Source organism: Octopus sinensis, linkage group LG18, assembly GCF_006345805.1.
Source record: "Octopus sinensis linkage group LG18, ASM634580v1, whole genome shotgun sequence".
In the NCBI taxonomy this organism is placed as follows: domain Eukaryota; kingdom Metazoa; phylum Mollusca; class Cephalopoda; order Octopoda; family Octopodidae; genus Octopus; species Octopus sinensis.
The window spans coordinates 42,014,563-42,026,865 of record NC_043014.1 but is presented as its reverse complement, the minus strand read 5'-3'; the positions used below and the strand labels follow the sequence as shown (position 1 = coordinate 42,026,865).

General features: G+C 36.7%; 12 non-coding genes across 12 annotated transcripts; 1 reads left to right on the top strand and 11 right to left on the bottom strand.

Annotated features, from left to right (window-relative positions):
- Window positions 1-612: 612 nt before the first annotated feature.
- Trnan-guu lies at window positions 613-686 on the bottom strand. The gene has a single exon. It is a non-coding gene; the product is annotated as a tRNA-Asn (tRNA).
- A 1,805-nt stretch (window positions 687-2,491) lies between these two features.
- Window positions 2,492-2,565, bottom strand: Trnan-guu. Its single transcript has one exon. It is a non-coding gene; the product is annotated as a tRNA-Asn (tRNA).
- A 389-nt stretch (window positions 2,566-2,954) lies between these two features.
- Trnan-guu lies at window positions 2,955-3,028 on the bottom strand. Its single transcript has one exon. It is a non-coding gene; the product is annotated as a tRNA-Asn (tRNA).
- Window positions 3,029-3,390: 362 nt separating this feature from the next.
- Window positions 3,391-3,464, bottom strand: Trnan-guu. Its single transcript has one exon. It is a non-coding gene; the product is annotated as a tRNA-Asn (tRNA).
- A 487-nt stretch (window positions 3,465-3,951) lies between these two features.
- Window positions 3,952-4,025, bottom strand: Trnan-guu. Its single transcript has one exon. It is a non-coding gene; the product is annotated as a tRNA-Asn (tRNA).
- A 391-nt stretch (window positions 4,026-4,416) lies between these two features.
- Window positions 4,417-4,490, bottom strand: Trnan-guu. Its single transcript has one exon. It is a non-coding gene; the product is annotated as a tRNA-Asn (tRNA).
- Window positions 4,491-4,861: 371 nt separating this feature from the next.
- On the bottom strand, window positions 4,862-4,935 carry Trnan-guu. Its single transcript has one exon. It is a non-coding gene; the product is annotated as a tRNA-Asn (tRNA).
- A 1,971-nt stretch (window positions 4,936-6,906) lies between these two features.
- Window positions 6,907-6,980, bottom strand: Trnan-guu. Its single transcript has one exon. It is a non-coding gene; the product is annotated as a tRNA-Asn (tRNA).
- A 526-nt stretch (window positions 6,981-7,506) lies between these two features.
- Window positions 7,507-7,580, bottom strand: Trnan-guu. The gene has a single exon. It is a non-coding gene; the product is annotated as a tRNA-Asn (tRNA).
- Window positions 7,581-7,727: 147 nt separating this feature from the next.
- On the bottom strand, window positions 7,728-7,801 carry Trnan-guu. Its single transcript has one exon. It is a non-coding gene; the product is annotated as a tRNA-Asn (tRNA).
- Window positions 7,802-9,186: 1,385 nt separating this feature from the next.
- On the bottom strand, window positions 9,187-9,260 carry Trnan-guu. The gene has a single exon. It is a non-coding gene; the product is annotated as a tRNA-Asn (tRNA).
- Window positions 9,261-10,956: 1,696 nt separating this feature from the next.
- On the top strand, window positions 10,957-11,030 carry Trnan-guu. The gene has a single exon. It is a non-coding gene; the product is annotated as a tRNA-Asn (tRNA).
- The last annotated feature ends 1,273 nt before the right edge of the window (window positions 11,031-12,303 follow it).

Below are 12,303 nucleotides of genomic sequence, written 5' to 3'. Positions count from 1 at the left end.
TTTACCCTTATATCATTAATCTACAAATTAAAAAACAAATTCTATTCATTTTTCATTTAATTTTACATTCACAGTAATCTTATACTAACAAAGACGGAATTGACAAAAATAATAATTATATTGGAAACAGATTTGACAAAGTTAAATATTTTGTGTAAAAAAAAAAAAGATTCTTCTCCGTCCGCTGAGTGGACTTGAACCACTAACCTTTCGTGGTTACAGCCGAACGCGCTAACGATTGCGCCACAGAGACTGCTGACCTCATGTTCATGCGCAGACTGTTTTCATTTGTAAAGAAGTGAAAGCTTTAAGTAGTCCATGTTAGTATGGAAGGCTGAAAATGATAAATACGAGTTTGATGCGATACTATTTAGTATTTTTAACAAGTAAATTAGCTCGTTACGAAAATCTCTATAAGAGACGAAAGCAGAATCAATAGTGAGAAGTAACGTTTATTTATTTTTCTTTGGCCCTTATATCATTAATCTATAATTAAATAATTTAAATATAAAATAATTTAAATAATTTTATATTAAGACGGGAATGCAAAAAAATCTATATTAAAGATAGATTTGACAAAATTCAGCGTCTTTTGAAAAAAAAAGCTTCACCCGTCCCTGGGTGGACTTGCACCACCAACCTTTCGGTTAACAGCCGAACGCGCTAACCAATTGCGCCACAGAGACAACTGGCGGACGGCTTTTTCAACGAAGTATTTATTTGTGTTTATTATATAGCCTAAATTGATTTAATTTGGTTATATATGGAAGCCTGGAATTGATAAGTAATAAGAATGAGCTGAGAAATGACTTTAGTAAAGGAATTTATATACTTCGCATATCAATGTAGTTAAGTTTAGTTTGGGTTTCTCATGTATGAAAGGCAGGAGTTTATAACTAGCCAAGGGTGAGAATTAACGTGAACTAATGAAGGTATATATATGATATCGTGGCTGCAGTCGTCTTAAAGGTTCAAAGGGACACTCTAGACATCGAGTCAGTTCCTTCTTTAGTGAGTAGTTGAAAAAAAATTGAGCTGTTCTGACCTGCGGAAATATTTAAAAGCAGTCACATACAGAATAGGTAGTGTAAGAAAATATGGATAATACTCTCTTTTACTTGTTTCAGTCATTTGACTGCGGCTATGCTGGAGTACCGCCTTTAGTCGAGCAAATCGACCGCAAGACTTATTCGTTGTAAGCCTAGTAAGCCGAACCGCTAAATCAAAGGGACCAACATTGGTTGTCAAGCGATGTTGGAGGGGTACAGAAACACATACATATATATACACACACACACACACACACAGACACACACACATATATATATATATATATATACGACAGGCTTCTTTCAGTTTCTGTCTACAAAATCCACTCACAAGACTGTGGTCGGCCCGAGGCTATAGTAGAAGACACTTGCCCAAGGTGCCATGCAATGGAAATGAAACCGGAACCATGTGGTTGGTAAGCAAGCTACTTCCCACACAGCCACTCCTGCGCCTATAATAAACTACTTAAAAAATATATTTAAATTTGATCAAAGTAATAGCATTGATTATTATTTTTTAATGTACAAGTTGCCTGCGTCTATGAACGCCATATATGTGTGCGTGTGTATATATATATATATAAGACGGGCTTCTCTCAGTTTCCGTCTCCCAAATCCACTCACAAAGCTTTGGTCGGCCCGAGGCTAAAAGAGAAGACACTTACCCAAGGTGCCACGCAATGGGACTGAACCTGGAACCATGTGGCTGATAAGCAAGCTACTTATATGTATATATTTATGTGTGTGTCTGTGTGTCTTTGCGTCTATATTTGTCCCTCTGCCATTGCTTGGCAATCGATGATGGTGTCCCCGTACCTTAACGCTTTAGCAAAAGTCACCAATCGAATAAGTACTAGATATACAAAGAATAGCGGAGGCGCGGGCGCGTGGCTTATGGATTAGCGTGTGGGACTTATGATCGTAAGATTATGGTTTCGATTCATGGACCGGGTGATGCGTTGTGTTCTTTCGCAAAACACACCATTTCGCGTTGCTCCAGTCCACTCAGCTGGCAAAAATGAGTAATCTTGAAACGGATCGCAGTCCCGTCCAGGTAGGGAAATTCTTACGCCACTGAAACCGGAAAACCGGCCCCTATTAGACTGGCATGGTTCGAGAAGGAAACTTTTTTTACAGAGATGAAGTCCTGGGGTCGATTTCTTCGACTAAAAAAAGGAAAAAGCTATAAGGCGGTGCTCCAGTATGGTCGCAGTCAAATGATTGAAACAAGTAGAAGAATAGAAGAATCTATACACAAGAGACTTTACGTTCGATTGTTAATTGTTTCTATTACTACGACGTCATAATAATAGCATAATTCTCTTAATTACTTAAATTATGACAATATTTCGCAGGAAAGCGTTGTGCTCATTTAACTGAGACGGTAAGCACAAGTTTCTTTCGATCCGTAAAGCAGGATCATATTAAAAAAAAAAAACCCTCATCCCTGGGTTGGCTTGAACCACCAATCTTTCGGTTAACAGCCGAACGCGCTAACCGATTGCGCCACAGAGACAGATGACATTCTGTATTATCTGCAGACGATTTTATTTTCTAAAGCAGTGAAAGCTCTAAGTAGGTTACGGTAAGTATGGAAGGCTGAAAATGATAAGTACGAGTCTGATACGAAACAATTTGGTATTTCAACAAGCAAATTAGGTCTTTAAGAAAATCTCTATAAAAGACGAAGGCAGCATCAATTCGAAGAAATAACATTTGCCCATCTTTTTTTTTTATCCTTATATCATTAATCTACAAATTAAAAAAAAAAACTCTATTCATGTTTCATTTAATTTTACATTCAAGTAATCTTATACTAACAAAGACGTGATTGACAAAAATAATCTATATTGGAAACAGATTTGACAAAGTTAAATATTTTGTAAAAAAAAAAAATCTTCTTTCCGTCCCTGAGTGGACTTGAACCACTAACCTTTCGGTTAACAGCCGAACGCGCTAACCGATTGCGCCACAGAGACAGCTGACAGAAATTCTTGCGCATTTGTAAAGAAGTGAAATTTTTAAGTAGGCCATGATAAGTATGGAAGGCTGAAAATGATAAATACGAGTTTGATGCGATACTATTTAGTATTTCAACAAGTTCGCTCGTTACGAAAATCTCTATAAGAAAAGTTAGCAGAATCAATGGTGAGAAGTAACGTTTATTTATTTTTCTTTGGCTCTTATATCATTAATCTTTAATTAAAAAAAAAAGTTATCCGTGTTTTATTTACATTGACATTTAAATAATTTTATATTAAGACGGGAATGCAAATTAAAAAAATCTATATTAAAGATAGATTTGACAAAATTCAGCGTCTTTTGAAAAAAATGCTTCACTCGTCCCTGGGTGGGCTTGAACCACCAACCTTTCGGTTAACAGCCGAACGCGCTAACCTATTGCGCCACAGAGACAACTGACGGAAAGCTTTTTCAACGAAGTATTCATTTGTGTTTATTATATAGCCAAGATTGATTTTATTTGGTCATATATGGAAGCCTGGAATTGATAAGTAATGAGAATGAGCTGAGAAATGACTTTAATAAAGGAATTTATATACTTCGCATATCAATGTAGTTAAGTTTAGTTTGGGTTTCTCATGTATGGAAGGCAGGAATTTATAACTAGCCAAGGGTGAGAATTAACGTGAACTAATGAAGGTATATATATGATATCGAAGCTGCAGTCGTCTTAAAGGTTCAAAGGGACACTCTAGACATCGAGTCAGTTCCTTCTTTAGTGAGTAGTTGAAAAAAAATTGAGCTGAGAAACAACGTTTATCTGTCATTCTTTTAAATTTCTAACTATGTTTTAGTTAAACTTTACATTTAACTAATCTTATATTAACAAAGACGAGAGTGACAGAAATATATATTGGAAACAGATTTGACAAAATGAAAACGTCCCTGGGTGGGCTTGAACCACCAACCTTTCGGTTAACAGCCGAACGCGCTAACCGATTGCGCCACAGAGACAGATGACATGCCATAATATCGGTAGACAATTTTAATTTCTAAAGCAGTGAAAGCTTTAAGTAGGTTACGGTAAGTATGGAAGGCTGAAAATCATAAGTACGAGTCTGATACGAAACAATTTGGTATTTCAACAAGCAAATTAGGTCTTTAAGAAAATCTCTATAAGAGACGAAGGCAGCATCAATTCGGAGAAATAACATTTGTCCATCTTTATTTTTTTACCCTTATATCATTAATCTACAAATTAAAAAACAAATTCTATTCATGTTTCATTTAATTTTACATTCAAGTAATCTTATACTAACAAAGACGGAATTGACAAAAAAAATTTATATTGGAAACAGATTTGACAAAGTTAAATATTTTGTAAAAAAAAAAAAAGATTCTTCTCCGTCCCTGAGTGGACTTGAACCACTAATCTTTCGGTTAACAGCCGAACGCGCTAACCGATTGCGCCACAGAGACTGCTGACCGATGTTCATGCGCAGACTGTTTTTATTTGTAAAGAAGTGAAAGCTTTAAGTAGTCCATGTTAAGTATGGAAGGCTGAAAATGATAAATACGAGTTTGATGCGGTACTATTTAGTATTTCAACAAGTAAATTAGCTCGTTACGAAAATCTCTATAAGAGACGAAAGCAGAATCAATAGTAAGAAGTAACGTTTATTTATTTTTCTTTGGCCCTTATATCATTAATCTTTAATTAAAAAAAAAATTATCCGTGTTTTATTTACATTGACATTTAAATAATTTTATATTAAGAGGGGAATGCAAAAAAATCTATATTAAAGATAGATTTGACAAAATTCAGCGTCTTTTGAAAAAAAAGATTCACCCGTCCCTGGGTGGACTTGAACCACCAACCTTTCGGTTAACAGCCGAACGCGCTAACCGATTGCGCCACAGAGACAACTGACAGAAGTCTTTTTCAACAAAGTATTCATTTGTGTTTATTATATAGCCTAGATTGATTTAATTTGGTTATATATGGAAGCCTGGAATTGATAAGCAATAAGAATAAGCTGAGAAATGACTTTAGTAAAGGAATTTATATGAAGTCTTACCCGTATTATAGACCTTCGAATAAAACTGCGCATACAGAACCACAGCATACAGATATTAACATTAGGACAATACAACCATGGCGCCCCTGGGCAATTTCACTGTCTCGGAAAATCTCTAAAAATATATCTTTATATATAAAAGTCAAGTTGTGTGTCTGTCTCCTACGATTTAGATTCCTAACTACTCCCACATTTTGCGGTGCAGTGTAACCAAAAGCGGGTATCTTATAGTCGTGATTCATATCGAGCCCTTCTGGGTATTAGCACGTGTCTACGATGAGTCTACGATTTTAAAAATATTTACCATCATTTTTTTCCATTTTAATTCGTTTTTTCGCTATTATATAAGGGAAGTAACTCTCTAAAAATGTCTACGATGAGTCAACGATTTAAAAAAAAATTTACCATAATTTTTTTTTCAATTTTTAATGCATTTTTTTTTTGCTATTTTTTTTGGCTATATAACTCTCTAAAATGCTTATATAGTTATTTCCCTTACAAACCCGAGCAACGCCGGGCGATACTGCTAGTATCTTATATATTCCAGCTCATTTTGTTATGTTAAAACAATTTCTGAATCATTAAATAATCAAACAACTGTAATAGGGTATATTATAGGATATTTTATACCAGGTTTTCTTAAATCTGAGTGTCTAGCGTACCAGGAGGGGTCGTTGTGAGATCACAAGTATGTGATAAATATCAAGGAGGCGCTATAGGGGGCGGTGGTATTTAAAGGTGTCGTGAGTTTTCTTTGAAAGAAAATATTCATATCAACTACGACTCTTATGTTTTAAGTACATTTCCAAAAACTAGGATGACAAAATATTAGGTATTATAAGATGCAGGGAGTATTGTGTGTTTTGAGGTAAATTGATTTTCTGGGGTTTTGGCGGGAGGCCAGCAGTTTCGGTGAAGTAGAGGGCTAGACGATTTCATCAACCCCAGTGTTTAACTGGTACTAATTTTATCGACCTCGAAAGGATGAAGGGTAAAGTCGACCCCGGTGGCATTCGGACTCAGAAGGTAAAGATGGACGAAAAGCTGTATTACACTCTTTTACTTGTTTCAGTCATTTGACTGCAGCTATGCTGAAGCACCGCCTTTAGTCGAGCAAATATACCCCAGGACTTATTGTTTGTAAGCCTTGTAAGCGGAACCGCTAAGTTACAGGGACGTAAACACACCACAATTGCTTGTCAAGCGATGTTGGGGACATACATACACACATATATACACACACACACACACACACACACACACACATATATATATACGATAGGCTTCTTTCAGTTTCTGTCTACAAAATCTACTCACAAGACTTTGGTCGGCCCGAGGCTATAGTAGAAGACACTTGCCCAAGGTGCCACGCAATGGGAATGAACCCGGAATCATGTGGTTGGTAAGCAAGCTACTTACCACACAAGCAATCCTGCGCCTATAATAAACTACTTAAAAAAATATATTTAAATTTGATCAAAGTAATAGCATTGATTATTATCTTTTAATGTACAAGGTAGCTGTGTTTATGAACACCATTCAGTCATATATATATATAATATATATATATAATGTGTGTGTGTGTGTGTGTGTGTGTGTGTGTGTGTGTGTGAGTGTATGTGTGCGTGTATCTATATATAATTTCAGAGTTCAATGATACGATAAACAATGTTAGGGTACTGATGTAGGGAAATCTATTATTTATTTTAAGTCGTTTTTTTTATATTATTATTATATTATATATTTCCTCTTCAGATTAGAATATACGTTCAAAATTGTGATACGAAAGTCCAAAAGTAAAATATCAAAAATACTACCGTCCCTGGGTGGATTCGAACCACCAACCTTTCGGTTAACAGCCGAACGCGCTAACCGGTTGCGCCACAGAGACAGCTGCTGGTAACTTCCCTCACTAAGGTATTTAATTGTTTTGAAAGTTAGCAATGTTTAATTAGCTTTCTAAAGTATGAGAGGCCCGAAGTCCGTTATCAGCTGGTTAGCGCGTGACTGGGAAATTTCGGCAGTGATATCTATACTTATATAATTTTCAGTATACAGTGATCTCTCGACTGTCACGAGTGTTACGTTCCAAACACATTCGCGATAAGTGAAAACCCGCGAAGTAGAAACAGTACTATACTGAATTTCTTTTTTTAATAATTTGTATATATTTATTTTATCATAAATGCAAAATAACACCACTGAGGAATCGACGTAAGCTTAAATAACAAAACGTGTTATGGAGAGAGATTGATATATTTCACGAAAATTAGTATAATGTGGACGGGCAAAGATTTTTGAGTTGAACCATTATGCGCAAGAAAGTGATGTGTAAGAATTATACTATTAAAGTGAAGATATATCTTATTCCCTGAGGTGTATAGATATTGATATAAATAAATCAAAAGAAAGTACAACGTCCCTGGGTGGGCTTGAACCACCAACCTTTCGGTTAACAGCCGAACGCGCTAACCGATTGCGCCACAGAGACAACTGATAACGGAGTTTGTTCACAACGTAATTATTTGTTTTGCAATGAAGCCTAATTTAATTAGATTTTCTTATGTACGGAAGGCAGAAATTGATAAGTAACAGAAATTGTGATACGAAAGGCCAAAATTAAGATATCAAATACGATCGTCCCTGGGTGGATTCGAACCACCAACCTTTCGGTTAACAGCCGAACGCGCTAACCGATTGCGCTACAGAGACACCATTTGGTAATGTCCCTCACTAAGGTATTTAATTGTTTTGAAATTTAGCAAAGCTTAATTAGATTTTCTAAATTATGAGAGGCTCGAAATCCGTTCGTTATCAGCTGGTTAGCGCGTGACGGGAAAATTTCGGCAGTGATATCTATACTTATATAATTTTCAGTATACAATAAATCTCTCCACTATCACGGGTGTTACGTTCCAAACACCTCCGCGATAAGTGAAAATCCGCGAAGTAGAAACAGTACTGTTCTGTACTTCTTTTTTTAATAATTTGTATACTCTTTACTCTTTTACTTGTTTCAGTCATTTGACTGCGGCCATGCTGGAGCACCGCCTTTAGTCGAGCAAATCGACCCCGGGACTTATTCTTCGTAAGACCAGTACTTATTCTATCGGTCTCTTTTGCCGAACCGCTAAGTTACGGGGACGTAAACACACCAGCATCGGTTGTCAAGCAATGCTAGGGGGACAAACACAGACACACCAACATATACACGCACATGCATATATATATATACATATACATATATACGACAGGCTTCTTTCAGTTTCCGTCTACCAAATCCACTCACAAGGCATTGGTCGGCCCGAGGCTATAACAGAAAACACTTACCCAAGGTACCACGCAATGGGACTGAACCCGGAACCATGTGGTTGATAAGCAAGCTACTTATATGTAATTAATTATTCGTGTGTCTGTGTGTCTTTGCGTCTATATTTGTCCCCCTGCCGTCGCTTGGCAATCGATGTTGGTGTCCCCGTAACTTAACGGTTTAGCAAAAGTCACCAATAGAATAAGTACTAGATATACAAAGAATAGCGGAGGCGCGGGCGCGTCGCTTAGTGGTTAGGGTGTGGGACCTATGATCGTAAGATTGTGGTTTCGATTCATGGACCGGGTGATGCGTTGTGTTCTTGAGCAAAACACATCATTTCACGTTGCTCCAGTCCACTCAGCTGGCAAAAATGAGTAATCTTGAAACGGATCGGAGTCCCATCCAGGTGGGGAATTTCTACCCCACTGAAACCAGAACGTTAGAGTGGCATGGTTCGAGAAGGAAACGTTTTTTTACAGAGATGAAGTCCTGGGGTCGATTTCTTCGACTAAAAAAAGAAAAAAGCTTTAAGGCGGTACTCCAGTATGGTCACAGTCAAATGATTGAAGCAAGTAAAAGAATAAAAGAATCTATATACAAGAGACTTTACGTTCGATTGTTAATTATTTCTATTACTATCACGTCATAATAATAGCATAATTCTCTTAATTACTTACAATATGACTATATTTCGCAGGAAAGCGTTATGTGCGAATTTAACTGAGACGGTAAGTATAAGTTTCTTTCGATCCGTAAAGCAAGATCATATTAAAAAAAAATGCCTCGTCCCTGGGTGGGCTTGAACCACCAACCTTTCGGTTAACAGCCGAACGCGCTAACCGATTGCGCCACAGAGACAACTGCTGACAGCCCTTATCAACAAGGTACTTATTTGAGTTTATCATAAATCCTAATTAGTGTGTCTCAGCTATCTGCTTTTACCTATGGACCCCGTTGTTTTCTGTTTTACTCGGATTGACCCTTCCTAGCCATTTGATAGTTAAAAATTCCTGTTATATTATTATAATTAATTATTACTAGGAATTATAACAAAAAAAAATTAAGATATTTTGTGTACTGTTGAAGTATAAGCAATTTATTGCACATAAACTCTAACAACACTGCTCTAGATTAAGGCGGTGAGCTGCCAGATACGTTAACTGTGCCGGAGAAAATGCGTAGCGGCATTTCGTTCGTCTTTACGTCCTGAGTTCGAATTCCACCGAGGTCGACTTTACCTTTCATCCTTTTGGGGTTAATGAAATATGAACCAGTTAAGGACTGGCTGCACTTTTTGAAATTTTAAAAATTAATTGAAAGTTTTCAAAATTTGGTGTATTGATGTAATTTTTTACGCTGAATCTCAGGATCTAATTCATTTGTTCCAGAAAAAAGAAATTAAAACTAGCTATTGATACAAAAGTTTAAAGTTTAATAATTTTTACCCGGTCAGAAAGCAGGATTTGGTCTCTGAAGGACATTTATATTTGCATGAGTTAAATAAACCACGTATTTCAGGAATTTCCGTAGACTCTACTGGGTTTTCTTGCTACTTGTTTTACTATTTTACTAGTTTTCGTCGCTAGTACATGGCCATACTGGACGGTATCTTGACCAGCAAGGCGGCGAGCTGGCAGAAACGTTAGCACGCCGGGCGAAATGCTTTGCGGTATTTCGTCTGCCGGTACGTTGTGAGTTCAAATTCCGCCGAGGTCGACTTTGGCTTTCATCCTTTCGGGGTTGATAAATTAAGTACCAGTCACGCACTGGGGTCGATGTAATCGACTTTATCCCTTTGTCTGTCCTTGTTTGTCCCCTCTATGTTTAGCCCCTTGTGGGTAATAAAGAAATAGGTATTGGTTTCATGCATATATACCAATTTATTAGTTTAACTTCTTTCCCAGCTCATTTCTGTTACTTATCAATTTCTGCCTTCCGTACAGAAGAAAATCTAATTAAATTAGCGCGTTCGGCTGTTAACCGAAAGGTTGGTGGTTCAAGCCCACCCAGGGACGATGTACTTCCTTTTGATTTATTTATATCAATATCTATACACCTCAGGGAATAAGACATATCTTCATTTTTACTAGTATAATTCATACACATCACTTTCTCGCGCATATTGGTGGTCGTTATGTTCGACTCAAAAATCTTTGCCTGTCCTCATTATATTAATTTTCGTGAAATATAGCAATCCCTCGCCATATCGCGGTTTGTTATTTAAGCGTACGTCGATTCCTCCGTAGTGTTATTTTGCATTTATGATAAAATAAATATATGCAAATTATTAAAAAAAGAAATACAGTACAGTACTGTTTCTACTTCGCGGATTTTCACTTATCGCGGAGGAGTTTGGAACGTGACACCCGTGATAGTCGAGAGATTACTGTATACTGAAACTTATATAAGTACAGATATCACTGCCGAAATTTTCCAGTCACGCGCTAACCAGCTGATAAGGGACTTCGTGCCTTTCATACTTTAGAAATCTAATTAAACTTTGCTAAATTTTCAAAACAATTAAATACCTTAGTGAGGGACATTACCAGCAGCTGTCTCTGTGGCGCAACCGGTTAGCGCGTTCGGCTGTTAACCGAAAGGTTGGTGGTTCGAATCCACCCAGGGACGGTGGCATTTGATATTTTACTTTTGGACTTTCGTATCACAACTTTTAAACATGTATTCTAATCTGAAGAGGAAATATATATAAATGATAATATAAAAAAATCGACATAAAATAAATAATAGATTTCCCTACATCAGTATCCTAACATTGTTTATCTTATCATTGAACTATGAAATGCTTCACGCACTCCCTATACACCAACTTCTCAAAATCTAGCCAATCAGACACTCTCGTTACTATATGTGCACGCACCGGTTTGACTCTATCAATAGCTAATCACATGAGTACACTCACAATAGTACAATACCAATTAATAACAAACTCCGATCGTCGCAATTATAATTTAATAGATCTCTCACTGAAAATCCTGCTTGTAACTCTATTGAGTAAATACGCGTGGCTCAGTGGTTAGTGAATTCGGCTCACGATCGAAAGGTCATGAGTTCGATTCCCGGCGTCGCGTTGTGTCATTAAGCAAGAAACTTGACTTCACGTTGCTCCAGTTGTGCCTCTAATTGAAAGAGCCAACCATCTCACATTCGTGTCACGCTGGATCTCTCCGAGAACTACGTCAAGGATGCGCGTGTTTGTGGAGTGCTCAGCCACTTGTATATTAATTCCAGGCGCGGATTATTCCGTTGATCGGATCAATTGCAACACTCGTTGTCGTATCCGACAGAGTGCCAATTATTGAGTCGCATGAAAACAGTTCATAGTCTTAGGAATCGTATAAGGAAACTTTTCTAATACCCATGCTAAATATCCCTCCAATTACACAGTTCTTTAGCGATCCATGTCAAAAGTAATCAAAACCTGACTATATATATATATATATATATATATATATATATATATATTATATATATATATATATATATATATATAATATATATATATATATATATAAATATATATATATATATATAATATATATATATATGTGGGGAAAGTTTATGAAAAAAACAACAACAACAAAAGACGAAGACAGGTGGCGTAGAAAACAAACAGATGTATTAGTATAACGCTCAGGAAAAGAAAAAGTCTTTTACGTTTCGAGCCTACGCTCTTCTACAGAAAGGGACACAGAAAAAAACAAGGAGAGAAAAAAATGTGTGTCGTGACTAACGATCTATCATGGCGTCTATATATATAGACTCACATACGTGCACACACAAGCATGAATATACAATGAGCATCTTCATAGTTTCTTTGAACTTCATAGAATCGAACCCGAAACAGTGTGGTTGTTAAGCGTCCTTCTTAACCACATAGCTA